The sequence below is a fragment of the Papaver somniferum genome, unplaced genomic scaffold (genome assembly GCF_003573695.1).
Source record: "Papaver somniferum cultivar HN1 unplaced genomic scaffold, ASM357369v1 unplaced-scaffold_19, whole genome shotgun sequence".
Taxonomy (NCBI): domain Eukaryota; kingdom Viridiplantae; phylum Streptophyta; class Magnoliopsida; order Ranunculales; family Papaveraceae; genus Papaver; species Papaver somniferum.
In genome coordinates, this window is record NW_020628818.1 from 5,728,392 (window position 1) to 5,742,990 (window position 14,599).

The window sequence follows — 14,599 nt, forward strand, 5'->3', positions numbered from 1 at the left end:
TTGATGCCAGCAAGAGACACCCCATATTCATGGTCTTTTGCTCCATTTTTCCCGGCTGTTTCCACCTCTATTTCAAAATAAAAACCCACATACACAAATGTGTTAGTATATAATAAGAAAACAATCACAAGATTAAACAATTCTAGATTTACATTTAAAATTAAGATTAAAACTCACTTGTATTGTCAGCCAAGTCCTCAACTGCCGAAACCTCAGAAGACGTTAAAAGAAGGGCAACAGTAACTCCCATCCAAATGAAACTCTTTGCACCCATTTTCTAAGCACCCTCACTCTTTCAACTTAGCCAGAAGGAGAAAATGTATGATATTGGAGCAGATAAGGGTGATGAAACTATGACATCTTTGAAGCCCTATTTATAGAGAGGAAAAGAAGAAAGACATACGGAAGTGGGTGGGTACACTATACATTTGCCGGAGAGTATTATTGCAAAATGATAAAACGGCCCGTACTTGTTTCCAATAATAGAGGGGGCAAAATTTCTCTAGATTGCCGTTGTAAGGGGGATTTCCAACCGTTGGGTGTACATTTTGGATAAGACTATAGAGTGACAACCGTATATGGATTTCAAATATGCCATTAGTCCAGTGCTCCGAATTCTCAATCAGCAATAAATTGTGTAATCGTAAACAAAATGGGTGTCGGCAAAGCATTATTAAATCCACTAGGAAAAACGGAAATGGCAATCTCAGAACGAGTAAGTTAACAAGTTGGCATAATGGACATGGAATCCAATCGTAACAAGAGATGCCAACAAAGCAGAATGCAACAATTTTAGGTTCCTCTCAACTTTGCATGGACCATGCTTCTCGAGAAGAGTCCATCGAATTGGATGGTGCTTACGCACAGTTTCTGCTGAACGCTTCCTGGCCAGCTGATTTGGTGTCTTAGCATTATTGGAACTTCCTGAAGCTGGGTTTGCTGAGGTTAGGATGGCCTCAAAGATTGCTGCTATAAGCAATCTTTAATCTGAACTTTTTTGAAAATTTAGATTAATCTGATAGATCCAGTGGGGCAGCCAGGATTAAGGATGGGGGGTGGGAATTCAGTGAAGCACTAATAGTAAACAAGGCGGATGAAGGCCGTTGCATTTTAATTTTTTTGGAAGGTATCACATAGTTTGTGAGCAAGTGTCGGCCTATGTCCCTATATCAAATGATGAACATCAACCTCATGTTTGGAATGGTGAAGAATATAGGTCATCATCAAATAAACAACAATAACAGTCAAGAAGAATAGCAAATAAAATGACATACAACATCAACAATAATGGATTAGTTGTAGATAAAGAACTTGGAGCGCAAACGAAGTCACTGGTAGGTAAGTAGGCTAGGAATATCACACGTTTTTATTTGCGGACTAAAATAACAAGTAGAGTGCACGTGTGTTGCACGTCAACAAACTATGACACCTCCACAGAAGTGAAATCTGTAACATTTTCTCTATGAATGAAATTCGGATTTAGCTGTATCAAGTTTGTAATTAACCGAAGTTGCCAAAACAGTAAGAGTGCAAGACAAACAACAAATTTGGTAATGTATTCTAGCAAAACTGAGACCAACATTAGAAGAAGTTAGCAACTTTAAAAAAGTAATTGTTTCATTTCTTTCCCTAGATATAACTTTCTTCTTCCATGTGCTATTTCGAATTTTTGAAGTTCTCCTCAAGCCTATCAATGGTACCACCAACCCCACCCTTTCGTTCTCTCCTATCTGGCAGCGTAGTAGACGTTGTTCATCTACCTTCTTCCTAACCTTCAAATGAGCCCAACTAAGTGGGAAAACAATTGCAGAGCATAAAACAGAACCCAGTATCAGATTGGCAATCTTACAAATGATTTGCTTCTCTAACATAGATTACATAGTCTACATGTGACGACATCAATCTAAGCATATAAAAGCATTTAAGATTACCATCACTAACAAAGCTTCACTCTATTGCAATTGAAAATATCTGCACCAATTAACATCATACAAAGAAGAAAAAAAAGGTATTTGAAAGGTTTCATGAAACTTGCAGAAGGAAACAACCATAATGTATGAGAAAAACCAAGAAATGCAAGCTAACATTTGCTTGACTCTGATTTTCAGTTCAACAGAGTATTGGCATACCCTTTTGCACTCCCCAACCTCCACAACCTATAAATCACCACACTTGCTAGTTTCTCATCATCTTTCTAATCATTGGACTCTAGTTTTCCATGTTCGTTCTTTTTACCGTCTTGCTTCACCAATGAGTTTATAGTCCATAGCTTTAGAACATTCCAGTGGAGCTCATGGATCAAATATAACATAATCATGTGAACCACCAGAGAGATGAATTCATGAAACTCATAGCCCTAAAAGATGTTTTCAATTGATTTCTCACAACTTTGCAATGAAGTTCTCATATATGCATCACCAGTGTTAATCTATGCATCCAATAGTCACATACAACCCAAACTTTTGAACATTAAGCTGACTCCCTAAAGAAAACTATTATATGCCAACAAATAAGTTTTCATATTTCAGAAAAATCCATCCAACAACGAAGTCGATTAACAAAGTAGGAAACCATAAAAAAATCCCAACAATTCTCGATTCAATGTAAACAGATGAAATTGAAGGATTTAACGAATCATGTAATTCAGTGTGAAATTTTCCGATGCATATATAGAGGTATGTAAATAGATAGTAGGATTGAACACAAACCCTTCAAAATCATTGATAAATAAAATCCCCAAAATTTACAAAAACCCTAAAATTTCAGATAACAAATTAAAATCAAACAATTTGAGAAATTTTGCATAGAGGAAGTGAAAAAATACCAATTCAATTCTTCATCTCCGTGATTGATTCAGTTGCAGATTCTCCGTGATTGATTCAGTTGGAGGGATGGAATTTTCGTTGTTTACAAGAGAAAGAGATGAAAAATACTGCATGCCTAATCAAGGAAGCGAAGAGAAACCAACTCAATCCTTTATCTCCATTATTGATTTTCTGCAAATCTCTCGAAACGTAGGTGGATATTCAGCTGCAGAGGTTTTTTAGTTTAGAACTTAAGAAGAGAAAGAGAGCGAGAAGAAAACGAAGGAAGAGACTAGGGAAAGAAAAGAAAAGAAATCGACGGTTGTGGTTAGAGAGGAAAGCAATCCAACTGGTGATTTAAAAAACGTCGTTGGTGAAAATACGTTGGTGTACGAAACATTCGGCGGTACACGAAAAGTACAGCGGTACACCAAAAATGGTTAGTATTTTCAAGGAAAGCTTGTTCTCATTAAAAGGAGGGAGATGGAAATGGACTAAACGAGTGAAAGTGGTGGACTAAGATGAAAATTAGAACCACCCAAATATTTTGGAAAATGGATGGATGGATGGATGTTTGGGCTTAGGTGGACTGAATTATTTTGATAAAAATTACAGACGGATCCATTTTACAGATTCTTCCTACTGTGAAATCTACGCTCAGAAATTCTCAGACGCGTACCCATTCTCGGTGATAAAATTATGCACAGGCCCATAATTTTTAGAAATTATGTTTTCGTTTTTCTTCTTTCCAAACTAACCTAAAATCACCCGATTCATCTCATGTCCCACCTTCTCTGTTCTTTTCTTGATCTCGACAGCTTCATAACCATCTTAATCTTCGATTTTCAGTAAATCGATGAAGAAGAATTCGAGCACCTGCTGATGATGAAATTGAATCGAGTTATGGGTTCTTAAAAGTTACATTACTGCGGCTGTGAAGTTTTCAGATTTATTGTTAAAACCTTTGCCTTTTCTTTGCTTCCATAATCATGGCAACTGCTACTGCAATTTCATCATCAATTCTTCAATCCACACACAAAAACAACACTATTTCAATCAAAACCCATCAGTTCAATTATTTTCCCATCTTCAAAATTCTTCAAGAAGTATACAAATATGAGATTACAGGGAACGCCTTTGCTTTCAACAAGATTTGAGGTCAAGAAACAGTTTAAGGGTTCTCGAAATAGGGCTTGTGGTGAATCTGAAATGGAAGAATTTCTGTTGTTGTTAATATGAGAAGGGGATCTGATGCATAGAAGAACAACAAGTTGTTACCATGAGTTAATGGGTGTTGTGGTTGCAGGGAGGAGATAACTGTTGTTGTTGACCTGAGAAATTATGGAGTTTGGTGGTACAAGAAGCTACAGAAGCAGTGATTGTTGGTGTTGATTGAACTGTGACTGAAATGAATTCAAATGGCATTGGATTGTGGTGATTATCATGGGTCCTGGTAGATTTCAAAGGAAAAAGGGAGGAGATAGTGATGTTCCTGTTGTTGCTAGTGATGAAGTTGCAGCTATGGAGATGCAAGCATGAATTGGAACTGATGTTGATATTGGTTGCAATGGGGTATCAATGAGATGGGATTTGCACTGGTGCTGACAAAGATGCAGGTAACTGAAGTCATTGCAGTTGGATTTGCAGCTTAACTAAAGTTGTAATTGATATGGTGCTTCGGTAATTGAAGCCGCAGATATGGAGGTTTGTTGCTGATTTGTGGAAGTGACAGAGAAGTGGTGGCAGTGGATCTGGAGATTGTTACAAGGGTAGCTAGCTAGATTGCAGTCGCAGAAGACTGATGCAGTAGCTACAGAAATTGCAGGTGGTACTGATGAGGATTGTTGAAGCTTATGACACTGTTTAGATGAATTTTAGGACTTGCAGGTGGAGTTATGGCCGAATTCTGATGCTGCCGATGAGAGTATGAAATCAGCAGGAAGAAGCGTAGCTAAGTTGCAATGACAATTGTGCAAGAATGGTTAGTTTGGAGGTATTGCAGCTGAGGTGGTGATGCATTGTGCAACTGGTGTTGGTTGGATGTATTGTGTGCGGTATTACGAAAATGGAGGTGTGAATAGTGATGCATAACAGGTTATGCATCTAAAAAATTTGTTGCATAACTTGTTATGCATTCTCGAAATTGGTTGCATAAGACGTTCTACAGCTTTTTTTTTTTTTGCATAACTTGTTATGCAGTCAGAAAACGGTTGCATAACACGTTATGCAGCTACTTTTTTCTTAGTATTGAAACCAACAAAAAATAAGGCTGCATAACTTGTCATGCACCTACAATAATATCTACATAACATGTTATGCAGTCGTGAAAATGGATGCATAACCTGTTATGCATCCGAAAAAATGACTGCATATTGCATTATGCATCGAGAAAATTGTTGCACAATCTTTTATGCATCGAGAAAATAGATGCATAACCTGATATGCATCGGTAAATATGGGATGCATACTGCATTATGCATCAATTTTTTTATGGACGCACTAAAATCAACCAAAAAAAAATGATTACATAACTTGTTATAGATGCATAACTTTGTTATCCAAATGCATAATTTGTTATGCAGTGGAGAAAATGGTTGCATAATTCGTTATGCGTCTGCAGAATGTGTTATGCATCTTTTTTGGTGGCTGCATAATAGTTATGTATCAAGTTTTCGAAAATTTTGCCTAAAATGATGATCACCTCCGATTTTTTCATGAAAAACAAAAAATTGATATTCTTGTTTGTACTCGTTGCGTAGCTCTCTTAAAAATATTTCCAACGATATAAAATTTGTAAAATTCCAAGGCACGGATTTTTAGATATGTTGTATCCAAGTTGCGTTGCCAATTATACCCATGATGCATAACCCGTCATGCGGATGCATAATCCGTCATGCAGACATTTTTAATAATTTCATATAATTATGGGTGTCACGGTACCTAAAATTAATTGTGGACCTGACAATGAGAATAATATTTTTTTTGGACATGCGCTTAATTTTCCCATTATTTTGACATGGTGGACTGACTCAATGGCCTTGGTGGGATAAATAATAAATTTTATTTTTCTAAGGGATAAATTACTAACATCTTAAAATCTATGAGAAAAAAGGGGGGGGGGGGGGGTTTACAGCCAGGGTTAGCCCCCCTTTGGTTCGGCCACTGGATAGATCTGATCAGCTGATTAATTTTTATTTTGAAAATGATGAATGAGTTCTAGAGGAGTTCATCGTACTAGATGCTTGAAGCATAAATGTGATGAATCCATTTCCTTGCAATCTTTGAAGGCTATGTGTTCTCACCTCAAAACCAAACTTCAGTTAGAAATGTCTAGTAATTTGAGGTTCTCTACACTCATAAGATATTTGAGTTTAAAGTGTTAGGGAATATGAGCGTAATGAGAATTTTTTGAGAGATCAAATTTCTCAATTGACCCAACATCTCAATAATGCTCGAGAACAGCTTGTCGTGTCTGAATCTTTTCCTTTTCACTCTTTCAACATTGGAGAGAGCTATAATCACGTTGTTGCTGATACTACTGATCTCAATATCGATGTTGTTCTTGATGTTGAGAGTTCAGCTCGGGCTAATGACGAAGTTTGATCGCTCTTTTTGAAAAGCTGATTAAAACTCTGGATTCTGTTTTTTTCTTTTCATTAATGAAAATAATAATTTGTATATATATTATAAACGGGTAGCTATCTTGGCTGGTCATCCCCGTTCCTCAAAAGTTGATGCGTTCTAGGAGGTTCCAGGTTCGAGTCTCCGATGACATAATATTACTGAAAAAAATTTGACATGGAAGGTAGAGTTAGCTTGTCCCCCTTACGACACAATATCAGCCCCATATCCGCTTCAACTCCCTTGGCTAGGTTCCTCATGAGGCTCACTGATCGGCTAGCAAGACAACCTGTTAAATTAATGTTAATGTAGTAGTATGTCGTTGGAGATTAGCTTGTTAGGCTTCCAACTAGTTTCATATATATATATAAAATATATTATGTTTGAGATGTTGTGTTTATGTTTTTACATTTGCACTCTTTTGCTACTCCCCCTTTTCGGGAAAGAATTTGAAGTTTAAATACTGATTCTTTGATCAATGCCTTAGTTCAGATGATGATTACAGTTGACTGCTAATCTTTATTTAGATTGAGCTTTAGTATAGATTCAAATTTTCATGCCTTAGTTTTTACCTTCAATTTGGCATTTGAACTTGGCTATATTTTAGAGATTGGTCAAGCTTTGATGTTTTTGACCTTCTTTTTGACTTTTAGATCTTACTTTGACATGAGTCAGATTATTGGGTTAAGTTACTCTCTTACCCAAACTATTTGTACAAGTTGTGATTTTCGAGCGACAGTATGAACATTTTATTTTTAGGACATTATTATTTTTAAACTCTAAGGAAGGGTTACTTTAAATACAAACTGCAACAGGGAAGGACGACAACAAAAATATTGTTTCGGACTCTCGAGTTCGTATACTGATACAAGAGTTGGTGGCCCGAGTCGACTTTAACGGTTCATCGCCCGGCTGGTACGAGAGGTAAGATTCTAACCACCCACGAATCTCTTTGTCAGTGGGTTTTCTGGATGCCTTTGTATGCACATATGTTGAGGCTCTAAAAATGGTTTTAAATTTCTAGTAAAGGAGAAGAATTGACCAAATAACACAAGGACTCGGAATTCATCACTGCTTCCTTCTTGCCCACCTTAGGAAAACGTTACCAAACGCGAAGCTAAGTCTAAAACTGGACTAGAAATATACTTATAAGGTAACGAGCTTGTAGGAAAGTCGTTCAAAAGGATTTTAAGTATTGGTTACTTTGTTAGCTAACTCAAGTTTCAGGATAATTAATGTAAGTTGATTAGGACGCCTTGTCACCATAGGAAACGTTTCCACAGAGGTAGGGTTATTCAAGCTCCTAAGCTTATCCTACTTTTCTTTGACTTATTTTAATTCGGGTCGTTCCAAGATGTTTTCTAAAACTGTAAATAGTTGCCTTTCGGAAGAATAGAAGTTGTCTAGAACCAATCTGAGTGGACCCATCATGATTTTTGTATGCTAGAAATCAATTGATATGATTTGGTTGAGTCAGCCTTGGGTGTGTTTGCTTAGATTCCCTTCTAATTAGGATTTTTCTATTTAGTCTTTCTAGTATATGCCAAGACCTCTCGAGACCTGAAAATGCGGGGGTCTAACAACCACACTCAATAATTCGTTTGGCAATCTGAGAGGACTTACTCCAATACACTTTTTAAAGAATCAACTAGACAGTCAAACTCAATCTAGAGTAAAGTATATCAAATAGTTTAATATCTCTAATTTTTAATTTAATCCGCAATCAGCAAATAGAAATCTGTGAGCCCGAATGAATATAAGAGGAATTACTTGAACGATACCAAAGACCAATGTTCAAGTGTCAATCAATGTAAATCAACAACCAAATTTTGATATTCTAATTGATTGATCTTAACACACAACCTATGATATTTCAATTATATAACAAAATATAATGCGGAAAAGAATAACACAGACACCAGAATTTTGTTAACGAGAAAACCGCAAATGCAGAAAAACCCCGGGACCTAGTCCAGATTGAACACCACACTGTATTAAGCCGCTACAGACTCTAGACTACTATCAATTAAATTCGGACTGGACTTTATTTGAACCCTAATCAATCTCACACTGATTCAAGGTACAATTTCATTCCTTACGTCTCTGATCCCAGCAGGATACTACGCACTTGATTCCCTTAGTTGATCTCACCCACAACCAAGAGTTGCTACGACCCAAAGTCGAAGACTTGATAAACAAATCTGTCTCACACAGAAAAGTCCATAGATTGAACAAATCTGTCTCCCACAGAAATACCCAATTGATAAACCAGACTTATACTCTCGAAGAACATCCTAGTATTATCAATCACCTCACAATAGTCTTAATCGACTAGCGAAACAAGATATTGTGGAATCACAAACTATGAGACGAAGATGTTTGTGATTACTTTTATCTTGCCTATTGGAGAAATTAATCTCGAGTCAATTATTTCAATTGTACTCAATACGATAGAATCGCGCAAGATCAGAACACACAACTACAAAGAAAATAGTTGGGTCTGGCTTCACAATCCCAATAAAGTCTTTGAAGTCGTTAACCTACAAGGTCTCGAAGAAACCTAAGGTTAAAGGAGAATCGACTCTAGTTATGCAACTAGTAACACGCATGAGGTGTGGGATTAGGTTTCCCAGTTGCTAAAGTTCTCCTTTATATAGTTTTTCAAATCAGGGTTTACAATCTAAGTTACCTTGGTAAGAAAGCATTCAATATTCACCGTTAGATGAAAAATCTAATTTAACCAAGCTAATATATTTCAACCGTTAGATCGAACTTAGCTTGTTACACACAAATGAAATGTACCCTCATTTAGGTTCATGTAACCGTACCTAAACGTGTACACCATGTTGGTTCATAAATAGTTAACCGAGTTTAGCCATATGATTACTCTCATATCAACCTTATTCATCTTAACCATAACTAGTTCAAATGACTCAAATGAAACTAGTTAAAGAGTTTTTCAATTGATATATTCTCATAAAATTATACAAGAACACAATTGAAGCAAAATCGGTTTGATTCACTCGAATCAATCATGAACATTATAGCCACGGTTTGCAAATATTGCATTCCTTATTATATAAATGTTTATGTTCATGTTTAAAACCGATTTTAGAACTTTAACTTTCAAGTATGCAAACGGGTACGCATACTTGAAATACCCGGACTAAGATTGAGTTCCGCCAGTACGGTGCACGAACTTCAAATCCCAGCAGAAATTCTCGGACATGAACATGTACGCCAGTGCGCAAATGGGTACGCATACTTAGGTTCACGGATTTCTCAAACCAACAGGTACGCAAACGGGTGCGCATACTATGGTTCCCGGACATGTATTACATATGTGCAAAAGTATACAACATATCATATCCAATAATGGTTAAGTGTTCTAAACTCTTATTTCAATCATTGAAACTTTCTTAGAGGATGACAATAGCTATTTTCACACAATATTAGCATCAAAGAAATTTTCAAGTTATTGAAATAATCATTACGAAAAATTCCAAGGCAACACCAAATGATTGTATCACACAAACCATGTAAGATGTTACTCCGTAATTTTCACATGATATTAGATGAACTTGATTGAAGCGAAAGCTTGCCAACATATATTTCGAGAAATATGTAAGCGAGATAAACTCAGCTTGAAATCTCAAATGTGTATATAGAAAACTATATCGTAATATGACTTATGTCTCAATATAGGAGATAGAGTAGATAGACTTTCCAAGTGATAGATGAGTTTAAGTCTCCACATACCTTTTGTTGATGAAGTTCCACAAGATCTCCTTAGTAGTTCTTCGTCTTCAAATGATGAATGCCGTGAAAACTAAGCTCAACTACACAATCTATGTCCTAGTCCGGCACATCTATAAATAGGCTAGAAATCAAGACTTATAGTTTTGATCACTAACATTGACAAACATGCTTGAAATAGCAACGCATGCGAGTTCGACCGAGCAGTGCTCTAACAAGACCATCACCGAGCGAGCTTGGAAAAGAGACACTCTAGGTCGTTTTATTAGTGCAAATCCTATTAGTTCTTCTTGCGGAAACTGGAGCTCGAACAATCTTTTTTTGAGAGTCTTGTTTTTGAAAATTTCAGTTTTGAGAATTTGTCTCTTAGTGAGGTAGTTACCCATAGTACTTTGATTGTGCTAACAATATTACATGTACCCAACTAGGTCCAACCATCATGCATAAAATTTCCTGCCACCACGGCTAATTATGAGTTAAAACCTGGTATTATTCAGATGATCCTTGTATTTTTAGGGTAAGTTGATGAAAATACTTACTTTCATGTGAGGGACTTTGATGAATTTGTGGAACAATTACGATTAAAGACCTTAGTGATGAAGTCTTTAAACTTAGGACGTTTCCTTTTTCCTTGAGAGACAAAGCTATGTCAAGATTGCATAATTTGCCATCTGAGTCTATAGAAACATGGGATGAACTCCTTTCATTCAAAAGTTATACCCTAAGCATAAAAATGCATCTATTAGACAGAGAATTAGTGTCAGTATGCAATAAGAATGAGAATATCTTTATAGGCTTCTACAAAGATTTAACGATCTCTTGCCGCAACGTCCCCACCATGGGTTTGAGAAAATTAAATCAGTCCAGATTCTTTATGATGGTTTAAAGTATTTGATCAAAACCATGGTTGAGTCATTTTGCGTTGGTGGGTTAATAAAATTGTTGATCAATCGTATTCCTTTTAAGAAGAAGTGGTTGAACAATCCCAACAGTGGGAGTTTCCTATAGAACCTCCTAAGAAACTCTTAGTTAATAGAGGTAGTACCAACTTGGTAGGTACAAGTTATGAGACAGGTGCTAATTAAGTATGCAACTTTATCTATAAGGTTAGGATCTTTAGAATTGAGTCAGTCTAAACATAAGTCTTTTGTTGAAACCAATGATAGGATTAATGCTTCTCAAGTCTCTAGTTGCTGAATAGAACCCAATAAATTTTGGGAAGGAAAACTTAGTGAAGATCAATTCCATGCTCTTTATAACAACTTTAGGTTTGAAAATCGTCAGAAGTATGACCCATATTGAGAAACCTATAACCCTGGTTGGAGAACACATCCTAATTTGTCATGGCCTCGGGTTTAAAATCAAGGTCAAAGTATTAATCTCCAAGTTCCACCCAAATTTACTTCCCAAGAATCCATTAGAGCCAACCTACTCCCAAAACCCTTCTGAGAAGAAAATGACTAGCTTAGAGGAATCTATTATTATGTTAGCACTGCATAAGCTTATATTTCAACAGATAGCTGAGCATAATTTTCAATCTAATGCACATACTCTTGCTAAGTAAGAAATCCAAGTAGCCGAGATAGCTAACACACTAAATTGGAGATAAATAGGAAAGTTTCCTAGTCAAACCGATCCTAATCGCAAAGGAGAAAAATTGTTCAATCATGTGAACCCTGTTACAACCCTTAGGAGTGGAAAGATAGTTGACAATAAGGTAGTCGTGCCTGATAGTGGATATACTATAGTTCACATTCTACTTCCCAAGATAATCCAATAGATGAATAGACTAATACAATCTCTAAGGATTTCCAAGCATTTCCTGATAGGACTACCTTTGTGCCCATAGCCCCATATCCACAGTTGTTAGTTCCAACAAAGAAGGAATCAAATTTCAAACGAGATAATGGAAATATTTAAGAAGGTGAATATTGACATTCCATTATTAAAAGCAATTAGGCGAATGCATGCTTATGCCAAGTTCATTAAAGATCTTTGTAGATGAAAGCGTAAGCTTAATATCCATAAGAAAGTCTTTTTAGCTGGTTATGTAAGTTCAATCCTTCTGAACCGAACATCCCCTAAGTATGATGACCATGGATGCCCCACCATATCATTTGTGATCAGTAGTCACATGGTTGATACGATATTTATTGACTTAGAACCTAGCGTTAACTTACTCATGTATCATGTGTACACCGAGCTAGGTCTTGGTAAATTGAAATGATCAAAATAAAATTGCAGTTAACAGATAGGTCTGTCAAAGTCCCTCGTGTTGTCATATAAGATATTCTTATTGAGGTTGATTGGTTCATTTATGCAGTGGATTTTGTTGTTCTAGATACCCATCCTGTTGAGGACCAAAATGCTCAAATAATGGTGATTTTAGGTCGCCCATTTTTAACCACATCTAAAGTTGTTATCAACTGTAAAACCAGACTTATGAATGACTAGTGAACTAAATGTCTTTAGTATTACTATACATTCTCCTGAGAACGATGATTTAGAAGAAGTAAAAATGATTAACACTTTAGTTCAGGATCATTTGCACGACACTGTCTTTGGTAATTCCTTAGATGAATTTGATGATAGCATTCTCTTAAATAAGATGTGTGGCCAGTCTCTAGAAGAAGCTATCGAGTATTTTTAGGACTCCAAGGACCCTGAAATTCAAACAATAATTTTAGGTCTATCTGAGAGTAATAATTACCCTAAGTTTGGGGTAATAATAATTCTTGTGATCGTCAAGTATCCATATTTGAAGTCCCTAACTTGGGACTCGAGATTTGTGCGCCTAAAGTACTACTTTAGTTTCTTAAGACTCCACAACTCGATCCTCCTGATACTGCTCATGATGAAATCCAGCTATTAGAGACCCGTCGTTCGGTTGAACATGTTTATTTAGACACTCATAAGGATCCCAAATGAGCGCCCTAGATAAATCTAGTCATCTTGAAAGAAACCTTAGACAAGGTCGTGCTACGTTATTTCATTTTTATGATCCAGTATAGTAATCTTAGAGTTATGTCAGCTCTATTTTGTTTTGATGACCCACCGTTATTTCGCTATTGGTATATGATTTTGAAAGGTGACTAGCCATTGTGTGGTATTTGATGTCTGGCTGAAGACTTTAAACTTAGCACTTGCTTGGTGATTGTGCACGTGGCTTTGTGTTTGTCTTCTGGTCGTGAATGTGGGAAGGTAGTAATCTTCAGGTCTTCGCACGTACTAGAGACTCATTTACCATATCTTGTCCTGGATTCTGTCTCAGCACTCAGTTCATATGAACTTACAGGTGTCAGTACGCGGTAGATGTTATATTTTTTTCATCTACAATGGGTTATATATTAGTGTTATTTAGCAATATACTACAAGCAATAACATGCGAGCGATGAGGTCTAAGCAGTAGAACTTGATCAATGAACTCTAAGAGATGAATTGTGAGTCTTGAGCTCTGGTAATACACCTGCAAGCATTTGATTATATCGGTATAGGATTCATGTCAATGGTGTGTAGCTATATAGGAATAATAAGTGATGGATACTAAATATCGACATGCATGGTTAGAATACTTATCCACTGAATGCTCGTAGCTTGGGCATCGAATCGGAATACCAATGTCTTACGACATCTGATAAACAGGTTCGAGCATTTGGGGGCGGGCGCAATATATTGGGAAAAGGAGTCGTCGAAAGAGGTAGTATAGTTGTATGATGTTGATAGAGTGACAATGCTGGGAACACTAGGAGAGTGCAGTATGCACCAGCGTCAAAAGAAATGCCATCACTGGAGAAGATAGTGTTGCTGCTAGTATACGCAATGTTGAGAGGAATAAGAAGTTTTTACTATCGGCACCATCGATATTGAAGCTAGCACTGAGAAGAATAAGAAGCTGATGATATCTGAACCATTGATATTGATGTCACTGATATCAAGTTCATGCGGTGGTGCAGTGTGCACTATCAATGTCGTTGAGGCCATTATGTTTTGGCTATGGTTTCTTGCATATACGCGCTATGTCCTTTGACTTATGAAAACTACGATAATATTTACATAAATATCAATAATACGATATACCGCGGAGTTCTTTGCAAAAATATTATTCTCGGGATTAATTCAATTTTTCTATGTACTAGAGGTTAATATGTCTAGGAGCCTGGTAACTATTCGAGAACAAAGCTAAGGTAAAAGTAACACAAGGGCATGGTATGTATATATTCTTCATTTCCAGAAGCTTGGTAAGAATCGCAACAAACACCAATAGCCTTCTACAATTCAATACGTAAAGCAGATACCGAGTATCATCAAGTTCAGTATTTACATACATAGAATATCGAGAGTTTAGTCGGGTAAAGCTCTAAAATTCCTATAGTTGTGTACATATGTAGAGAGACTACAAGACTAGTAGAGAGTACCTA

The 14,599-nt window shown here is 36.5% G+C and overlaps 1 long non-coding RNA gene across 1 annotated transcript; it reads right to left on the bottom strand.

Annotated features, from left to right (window-relative positions):
* Positions 1-1,347: 1,347 nt before the first annotated feature.
* LOC113338412 lies at positions 1,348-3,128 on the bottom strand. The gene is made up of 2 exons (XR_003354767.1): positions 2,825-3,128; positions 1,348-1,788 (listed from the first exon to the last, which is right to left on the bottom strand). It is a non-coding gene; the product is annotated as an uncharacterized LOC113338412 (long non-coding RNA).
* Positions 3,129-14,599: the final 11,471 nt, after the last annotated feature.